The sequence below is a fragment of the Dipodomys merriami genome, unplaced genomic scaffold (genome assembly GCF_024711535.1).
Source record: "Dipodomys merriami isolate MVZ:Mamm:240054 unplaced genomic scaffold, mDipMer1.0.p SCAF_70, whole genome shotgun sequence".
NCBI lineage: Eukaryota > Metazoa > Chordata > Mammalia > Rodentia > Heteromyidae > Dipodomys > Dipodomys merriami.
In genome coordinates, this window is record NW_027206291.1 from 1,943,105 (window position 1) to 1,953,123 (window position 10,019).

General features: G+C 57.7%; 1 protein-coding gene across 1 annotated transcript in view; it reads right to left on the reverse strand.

Moving 5' to 3' along the window:
- Gatad2a (GATA zinc finger domain containing 2A) overlaps positions 1-8,960 on the reverse strand; it is a 66,549-nt gene extending 57,589 nt beyond the window's left edge. Inside the window, 1 exon segment of the mRNA XM_070008529.1 lies at positions 8,564-8,960. The gene's annotated coding sequence lies outside the window, so the exon portion shown is untranslated.
- Positions 8,961-10,019: the final 1,059 nt, after the last annotated feature.

Here is a 10,019-nt window from a genome sequence, read left to right on the forward strand (position 1 = left end):
TTCACATTTGTAACACTTTCTACCTTTGATTTTGTTTTTTTGTGCAGGTAATGGAGCTTGAACCCAGAACCTCTGGGTCTAATTTGCCTTTTTAGCTCTAGGGTGGTGCTCTACCACATGAGCCACAGCTCCACTTCCAGGTTTTGGATGGTTAACTGAAGAGTCTCAGGCTGGCTTTGAACCGTGATCCTCGGATCTCAAACTCCTGAGCAGCTAGGGTAGCAGGCCTGAGCCACACTGGGGACTGGCCTGCACCTGTCTTTTCTTGGTGGCTGATCCCTTGCATGTCACCTGACGGGTCCCGGTGTGAAGGGGAGGCTCTCCCAGGACACACGCAGCAAGCCAGGGTGTGCCTTCTCCCCCACCAGCCCAGCGCACTGGCGGGGGACAGGCCCACAGGGTGCACGTGAAGGGGCGGCTGCCCGAGGAGCTGAGGGGCCTCGTGGGAGAAATCAGCCAGTCCGGGAACCTCTACTCCACAGCTCCCAAGTGCTCAGCCGGCGGCCCGGCAGGGCCAACAGCTTGCTCTTGGGCAGTATTAACTCCAGCCTCCAGCTGTGCCAGCCGGAAGGCCAGTCTCCACAGGGGCAGGGGTCCTCAGCACCATGCTGGAACATTGTAACAGCGGCTGCTACCACAGTCTGGGTGCCCGCTGCGCTCGCCAGGCCACAGCACAAGTGAGGAAACTGGACCAAAACGCCTGGGCCACTCACAGGTGGGGAGCCCCTTTTCCTGAGGTCAAAGGCCAGCAGAGGGAACCCAGGCTGGAACCCAGGGTGTCCGGGCTCTCAAGGGCCTCCTGTCGCACGGGGGCCTCCCACAATACTCTTGTGGGGCAGGTGGACACGAGGGAGCGCCAGCCAGGCTGGAGAACAGCCTGGCGGGGCCCCGTCCCCGGAGGCCAGCTTGAAGCTCCAGGGCAGCCCCAGGGACAAGCGGCTCCTGCAGCCAACACTGACAGAGCAGCAGGAAGTGCTGTCTGTGGGCCATCCTGCCATAAAGGCCTCAGAATTTGTGGGTGCATCAGCTGAGCCCCCAGAACCACCAAGTGCCTCCCGGCTCTGACAAAATAGCATACCAAGGAAAAAAGGGAACTTGACCGTGTTTCCTATGGGCAAACTGAGGCCCAAGGGCCCAGCCTGGAGATGGCTCCCCCGGGGTAGCGGGAGCCAAGAGAGAGCTGAGGAGCACTTCCCACGAGCAGCAGGAGCCAGAGGTGGGAGCTGATCACGTGCCTGCTGGCGTCCCGGCCCACACCCACTTCCGGCCTGGCCGGCCCCTCCACTCCAGTCAGAGCCAGGGTGGAGGAAAAAGACTACCAGAAACTCTCCCGCAGACACCTCCCTGGGAGCGCCGCGGGCCTCGGGAGTGCGCAGGCCTGCCCTCCGGCTCCACCCCTCCCGGCCTCCCCCACTGACTGAGGCCTTGTGCTGGTGGCTCAAGTTTATAATCCTAGCTACTCTGGAGACTGAAATTTGAGGATCAAAGTTCAAAACCAGCCTGGGCAGGAAAATCTATGAGACTCTTATATCCATTGACCACCACAAGAGCCGAAGTGGCGCAGTGGCTCCAGTGGTTCAGGGCTAACCTCGAGCTAAAGAAGTTCAGGGAAGGCCCACAAGCCCTCTCTCTGCTCTTTTCTAGCTCTCCTCTCTCCTCTCTCTGTTCTTTTCTAGCTCTTCTCTCCCTCTTTCCCAGCTCTCCCAGCTCTCGCATGAGGCCCTGGGTTCAATTCCTCAGAAACACATAAGCAGAAAAAGCTGGAAGTGGTGCTGTGGGTCAAGTGGTAGAGCGCTTGCCTCGAGCTGAAGAGCTAAGGGACAGCGCCCAGGACCAGAGTTCAGGGCCCACAACATACATACATACATACATACATACATACATACATACATACATACATACATACATACATACATAAAATCAGTCTTCCCATATAGCCTAGGCTGGCCTCAAACTCACGATCCTCCTGTCTGAAGTCTCCCAAGTACTGGGACCATCATGCACGGCTGGCACTCATCTGAGTGCTCACACACCCCTCATAGGCTAGTTGAAAAAGAAAATAAACCCGTATTCAAACGAAGCACCAGTATAAACAGAGGTGGTGGTCAGGTGACTGAGAAGAGACAGCCAAACTTGATACTGGAAATTAAAAATAGCGCCAGACATTCATTTGTATAGCACCACTCCATCCAGAAGCTACTTCCACGTTCCCAACAAGGTCAGCTTACTTCTCCTCAAGGATCCACAGGGATTGAAGCACCCCCCGCCCCACGCACACACATGCCGGCCCCACAGGAAGGAAGCCCTGACTTCCCCAGCTATTCCAGTTACATAAATCAACAGCTGATCATCCTGTGTTGGTCCCTGCCTGGCGTTTGGACCCACATTTGCCTTTTAGAGCTGCCCGCCAATGAATAACCACGTTACATTACATCAGATAAATGTGCCTAGATCAATATTGTTTCTAACTATCCAAGGTTTCTTATTGCTGTAAGAATCCTTCAATTAAAAAAAAAAAAATGTCCCGTTAGTTAAGAGACATTGATGGTGGCGCCACTATCCTCAAAGCAAAGTCTGCCACACACAAGAGAGCAGCAGGATTTCAGTCAGCAGAGAGAGCCTTTTAAAGCTGCTTACCTGGGCTGGGATGTAGCTCAGTGGCAAAGCGCTTGCCTAGCAAGTGCAACGTCCTGGGTTCGATCCCCAGTACCAAAAAAGAAAAGACAAAAAAAAAAATAAATAAAATAAAGCTGCTTACCTAATTTTTCGTATTTCAAAGAACAATAAACTTTCCTCCTTTCTCTTACAATGGAACAACAGTTCTTAAAAGAACTGAGAAGCCAGCCTATGCAGGAGGCTGAGATCTGAGGATCACGGGCAGGAAAGTCTGTGAAACTCTCATCTCTAATAAACCACCAGAAACCCAGAAGTGACACTGTTGCTCAAGTGGTAGAGCACTAGCCTTGAGCTGAAGAGCTGAGGAGCTGAGAGACAGCGCCCAGGACCAGAGTTCAAGCCCCACAATGACCAAAAAAAAAAAAAAAGCTACATTGCCTTTGTGAGAGAGAAGAAAAATGAGGGAGGGAGAAGATCAGAAGAGAAGGGGGAAGGAGGGAAGAAAGTAATATCTCCAGGAAAAACAAAAAAAAACTTTAAAAAAAAAAAACAAAACTTGGGAGCAGCTCCCTAGGGGCCTACTTCAGATTTTCACCTCTCTCATGTTTTTTAAGTTTATTGCAAAGGTGATATACAGAGGGGTTACAGTTCCCTTTTAACAGTGCTAGCCCTCTCCCTCATTTTCTCCCACTTTCCCCCTAATTTAATCCTCTTATTTCTCCTGAATTATATCCATCAGGGCACAGTGTCATCCAAGTCTACATCAGTAAACAAAGAAGGCTAGGCTTGACTCACCTGTCACAATTCCAGAGTTTTCACTAACTGCTAAGAAGGATCACTAGCTGGGTGCCAATGGTTCACACCTGTAACCCTATTTAGGAGGCAGAGATCTGAGGATCAGTTCAAAGCCAGCCAGGACAGGAAAAGCCATGAGACTCTAATCTCCAATTAAGCACCCAACAAGCCAGATGTGGAGCTATGGCTCAAGTGGTAGAGCATCAGCCTTGAGCAAAGCAAGTTCAGGGATAGTGCTCAGGCCCTGAGTTAAGCCCCCAGGCTCCCACAAACACACAAAAATCATTCAAAAAATAAAAAATAAATAAAACAAACTCCTCCAGTTGATTTAGCATCTGCACAACTCCTTCCTGAGAACTCAAGTGGAAATCCTGATCTCTCCCACTGAGCCACACACTGGCCCTCTCAGAGTACTATTATTGTGTGGCTGGTGTCAAATGCCCTCCTATACCACTTTCCCAGTCTTTTGTCCCCAAACCTGATCCATTTCCATGAAAGAAAACAGTTCAGCTTTCAAAGTTCTAAAGTGTAAGGACAGATTGCTCTCCAGGTAATGACCACAGAGCCCTCACACTAAGGCAGCCTCAAAATACGGACAGGGTCCTTTAAATTCTGGTTCTCCTTCTTCCCACAATTCTTCAAGTCCATTAGACTCTTCTATTTTGCCTCAGGTCTAATTAGATTAATACAGCTCCCTACTTGCCCTTAACTCACCAATTACCCCATTTGACAGAGGGAGAGCTCTGAGGCCAGGGCAGACATGGCTAATCTACCTCCCATCTGTATCAGAACAGAGTGGCTCCAGCTAGCGGACTCAGGAGCTGTGGTTTCTTAGTGATGTATACTAAGTTGCTTTCTCTTTGAGATTTAGCCCTGGCAGAAAGTCAAGCATTTCCTGATCACTCCCAAACATACCAAGAATCAATCTTTATAGCACACCAACCAACCAGGCACCAGGAGGGGGAAGCTGACCACCTCCAGCTCTTTTTCTCCACCCACCCATTCATTCATTCATTCATTCATTCCTTCACCTCCCAGCAAGATGCTCTGTTACATGTCCACACATCCCCTCAAATACCTAGTACTGTGCCGGTTGTTCTGTGCCATCATCTGTACAACTAGGAAGAGCAAAACCGGAATCTGGAGTGGCTCTCAATGGAAAAAAATGGATAGCATGAATAGAAAAAGGGGAGCCATGAAGTTGGGGATTCCAAGGAGGCCAAAGGAAGGAAAAATTTCTCCTTTACAGAACCAGGCAAGATGTCCCTAGAAATGGGGGTGTACCCTTGCTGTGGGTGGATGTGAGTTGAGGGTCCCAAGGAGTCCAGAGTTTGAACTTTACTCCCCATTGTGATGGATAAAGAGGGTAGGAATCTAATCCAACTGACCTTCAGAGACTTTAGAGGGGAATACCCTGTGACTCAATCCTGGTCAATTTATATAAAGAGCAAGCAAGGCTGGGGACAGGGCTCAGTGGTAGGGGGCTTGCCTAGCACACCTGAAGCCCTGGGTTCGATTCCTCAGTTGCACATACACAGAAAAGGCCAAAAGGCTGTGGCTCAAGTGGTAGAGTGCTAGCCTTGAGCAAAAAGAAGCTCAGGGACAGCGCCCAGGCCTTGAGTTTAAGCCCCAGGATTGGCAAAAAAAAAAAAAGGAAGAGAAAAAACAGACACACACACACATACACAAGGATTGGGCCAGCCAGAAAGCTATGAGATGTCAGTCCTCACACCTCCAACATGAGCCAAATAAAACTCTTTTTCTTTTTTTTTTTTTTGGGGGGGTCTGGTCGTGGGGCCTGAACTCTGGGCCTGGGCTCTGTCCCTCAGCTCTTCAGCTCAAGGCTAGCGCTCTACCACTTGAGCCACAGCGCCACTTCCGGCTTTTTTCTTTTTGTTTATGTGGTGCTGAGGAATCGAACCCAGGGCCTCAGGCATGCAAGGCAAGCGCTCTACCACTGAGCCATCTTCCCAGCTCCAAAAACCTCTTTTTCTTTATACATACCTCAGGTAGTTATCACAATAACCAAAAAAGACAAACATATCTTTCTGACTTCAAAGTCACAGGTTCCTTTTTAATAGCACTCCACCCCACTGATCCTATGGGCTTCATTTCAAGTAATAAATACACACACACACCAAGTACTGGTGGCTCACGCCTGTAATCCTACCTATTCAGGAGACTGAGATCTGAGGATCACAGTTCAAAGCCATCCCAGGGAAGGAACATCTGTAAGACTCTTATCTCCAATGAACCACCAGAAAACTGAAAGTAGAGCTGTGGCTCAGAGTGTCAGCCTTGAACAGAAGAGCCCAGGGACAGCACCGAAGCCCTGAGTTCAAGCCCCAGGACCAATCCCCCAAAACACACGCAGGCACACCTCTGCCCTCATCCCAGGACACCTTGAGCCCCAGGCACCCCAACACTCAGGGTAGAAGAGTCACAGGTCAGCAGCAGCAGCTCCTGCCTAGACCCAGGAACCTCTCCAAGCCCTTCTTCACAGAGGAAAACAGCTCCAGTTGAAACTTGTGTCCACACGGTCCACCGACAGATTTAGAACTCAAATTATAGCCTCGGCAGGAGTCTTCACAAAGGACTCAAATTAAGCAAGCCCCAGATGGGGAGCCAACAGGAGCAAGACAGCCTCACGGCGCCCCGTCAAGTGAGCAGCGTCCAGGCCAGTGCAGGGGCAGACCTGTTGCACACAGGACCTGCCTGGGTCTGGGGACCGCGCTCACTCCGGGGCAGGCTCTCCCCAGCTTTTCAGCCTGGGACTTGTGTGCGGACACGAAGTGGTTACGGAGTTACTCAGGTTTCAAACAGTTCATTCCTGTCCTTTAGACCATCTCTCAATGCCAGCATTCATCGACTTGGGCTCCTGAGAGCTCTGCCTTTGGCAAAGCAGATAAAATTAGCTACTGGAGTGAACTTGGAATCCAGGGTGGGCCTTTATGAAAGTCCACAGATGTGCAAACAACAAGGAAACAACTGGAGCGGGCCGATTCACTCACTGACAAGACCCTTTCCCAGGGGCGGCCTCCCTGCAGGCCCGGCATCTAAGGTGACCCATTTCCTGCTTCCCCTCCTGCCTCTCACGGTGGCCACAACCCAGGGCTCCCCTATTGGTCAAGAGATGACCAGAGGGCTCAGGAGGAGAAATACAGCAGGAAGACCCAAAGAACCCTTCTCTTATTTTGGGGGGAAGGGGAGGTCAGTTACACGACACCAGGAGGGCTGAGGCACAGGGGACAGGAAGTGGGTTCCTCCCACAGCCTGGCAGTGTGATAATGGGGAGACAATGTTTCTGCCTGGTCCTGACCTCCACACTGGCCTAGGGTGGCCACGTGGCTGGAAAATGACCAAGGGGGTCATTGGGAAGCAGCCCCTCCCCAAAGGTCCCCAGATTGAACAGGTTTTAGAAGGATGAGAAAACAGCACCCTGAGGCCAGGTATGCTGGGAAGGGTATGAAACCCTATTTCAGAAAAGTCCACTTCATGAATATGTCAGAAAGAAAGGAAGGTGGGCACTAGCTGCGTCTGAACTCAAAGCCCTCCGCACCCCACCTGCACCACAACCTCAGGGTTCACAGAAAGACTTCAAGCCCAAACTTTTAAGCGTCTTGTTTTTTGTCTTGTTTTTTGAATACAAGAGTGAGCCTTTTGCCTCTAGGTCTACCAACACACTCCATAAACCCCAAATGAAAACTAAGCTAAAAGTCCTGAGAACACCCCCAGATCCCCTAGTGTGGCGAAAAGGAATGGGGGAGTGGGAAGGGGGGAGGGGGAAAGGAGGGAGGGAGGGAGAGCAAGAGGAGAGGAGAGAGGGGGAGGGGGGAGAGGAGGGGGAGGGGAGGGGAGGGGAGGGGGAGGAGAGACCTCCTGGATAAATGAAGGCGTTTCTAACCTGGGAGCCTCAGGACAGAAATCTCTCAACACAGAAAAACACCCTCAAGGCCGAGCAGACGGGGGGGACCACCCCCCACACCCCGGAAGGCACAGAGGGACCCCCCTCCGAGGAGGAGGGAGGGAGGGAGGGGATCCATTATCTCCCATCAGGCGCGGGGGGGGGGGGGCGCTTTGGAGAGGGCGAAACCCCGGGGAGAGGCAATCCCGTGACACCCCTCCCCCTCCCGAAAACGGTCTCCGCCGGGACCGGCGGGACTCGGAAGGAACAGTAACACTTCTTCACGGAGGGCGGCGGGGGTCCGGGGGCGGGGGGGCCCGGGGGCGGGGGGGGAAGGGGGGGTCCGGGGACGGGGGGGCCCGGGGACGGGGGGGGCCGGGGACAGGGGGGGCCGGGGACAGGGGGGGCCCGGGGACGGGGTCGGCCGGGGCCGGGGGGGGGCCCGGGGACGGGGGGCCCGGGTCCGGGGTGCCTGGGGCCGGGGGGCCGGGGCCGGGGGGCCGGGTCCGGGGGGCCGGGGGGCCGGGTCCGGGGGGCCCAGGGTTCCGGGGGGCCCGGGTGTCGGGGGGCCCAGGTGTCGGGGGGCCCGGGTGTCGGGGGGCCCGGGGTTCCGGGGGGCCCGGGGGGCGGGGGGCCCGGGTCCGGGGGGCCGGGGGGCCGGGTCCGGGGGGCCCGGGGTTCCGGGGGGCCCGGGTGTCGGGGGGCCCGGGTGTCGGGGGGCCCGGGGTTCCGGGGGGCCCGGGGGGCGGGGGGCCCGGGTCCGGGGGGCCGGATCCGGGGGGCCCGGGGTTCCGGGGGGCCCGGGGTTCCGGGGGGCCCGGGAACGGGGGGGCTCGGGCGGCCTCCCGGGAACCCGAGGCCGCTCACTTCAAGAAAAATAGAAGGGGTGCCCTGGGCTGGGGGAGGGCCCGGGATAATGGGGGTGTGGGGGTCCGTGAGGCGCCGCGGGGCGTTGTGGGGCACGCGGAGGAGGAAGTCGCTCCCAGAAAGTGGGGTGGCGGAGCCGGGGGGCGCGGCGGGCCGGGGGGCCCGGGGGCGCGGCGGGCCGGGGGGCCCGGGGCCCGGGGGCGCGGCGGGCCGGGGGCGGCGTCCCGCGGACGGGGTCCGGCCCGAGCCCACCGCCGAGCCCCCACCGCGGGAGGGCGGAAGCCCGCGGGAGCCCCGGCCACCGGAAGCCGGGACCCCCGCCCGCGGCGCGGCCGCACTCCTCCCTCGGCCCGTCCGTCCGTCCGTCCGTCCCTCACTCACCGAAGTTGCTCGGCGGCCGGGCGGCGGGGCCCCGGGCCGGCCTGGGGCCGCGAGGCCGGGTCCGGAGCGGTCGCGCCCCGCCGCGGAGGTTCCCTCAGGTGGCGCCTGCGGCGGCGGCGGCGGCGGCGGCGGGGACGGCGACGGGACGACGGACGGCAGACCGACCGACTGCGCGGGCGGGCGGGCGGGCGACGCGGGGCGCGCTGGAGCGGCGAGGTGCGCGTGCGCGCGCCGGGGCGCTGACCCCAGGCGGAAGGAGCTGCCGCGCCGCGCTCCCCGAGCCGCCGCTCGGTCTCGCCGCTCCGTCTCACACTGAAATTGCCCGCTTCGCAGCCCGGCTTCCCCGGTTGCTAGGCAGATTTCGCCTCGCACACTTCCGGGTTGAGGCGCGTCTCGACGAGTGGCGGCGCCGCAGGCCAATGAGATCCGGCTGGGGCTGCCAGAACCCGCACCCCGCGGAGGGTGTGACCAGTCTTACGACAGACAGTTCGACACGGCCAATGAGCGCGCGAGCCGGCTGGCCGTCGGGAACGCGCCGCCAGCTGGGACGGGCCTTCGGGGGCGGGACATAATGAATGATAGCTTCTCCACCAACGGGAGACCGCAGCTGGTGTCGGCGCCAATCACAGCTGTACGGGGGCGGGACAGAAGCTTCGAGGGCGGGAATGCCACGAGGGGTGGAGCCTGCGGATCACCTCTCAGCGTGGCCGGCTCGCTCGGACCCGCGAGGGCGGTTCGACTGGGCCGCCCTGTGGCCGGCAACTGGCTGGGCAGGGGGTTCCCCGCAGTGCTCAGCAGGGGCGCCCCACCCACAATGCACCGGAGCCGGCCGCGGCCCGGCGGGCGTGGGGCGGCGGCCCAGGGCGGCGGGCGGGGCCGCGGGAGGCGCCTGGGCCGGGGACGCGGGCCGGTCCGGGCCTGGCCCTGCTCGCGGGGGTTTGGCCGCCCGGGTGCGCGCTCTGGGGGGCTGGAGGCGGGGGAGCCTGGGGGAAGCCTGGCCCTCGGCCTGGTTCTGGTCTGAGACTCGGGGGTCCCCTCCCTGACCCCCTGTGATGGGATTAGGGCTCTCCTTCCAGACCCCCCTTTCTGCGATCCTTGGGGTTCTCCTCCCTGACCCCCCTGCTTATGCGATCTTTAGGGTTCTCCGTGACTCCGCCCCCCCATTCTGAAAATCTTCCAGATTCTCTTTCTTGCTTCACATATTGACTAAACTTCGGGGTTCTCTTGACACCCCCTCCATTCTGAGGAGGGTCTTTGGGGGGATTTTCCCCCCTAACTCCACCCCCCCTTTCTGAGGATCTTGGAGGTTTTCTTCTCTGAACCCCCCATTCTGAGATTATTTGGGGTTCTCTCCTCATTTTGACAGCCTCGGGGTTCTCTTCCCCGACACCCCTCATTCTGTGGGGAATCTTTGGGGTGCTCTGGCCTCTGTTCTGAGGAGAATCGTCTTTCACCC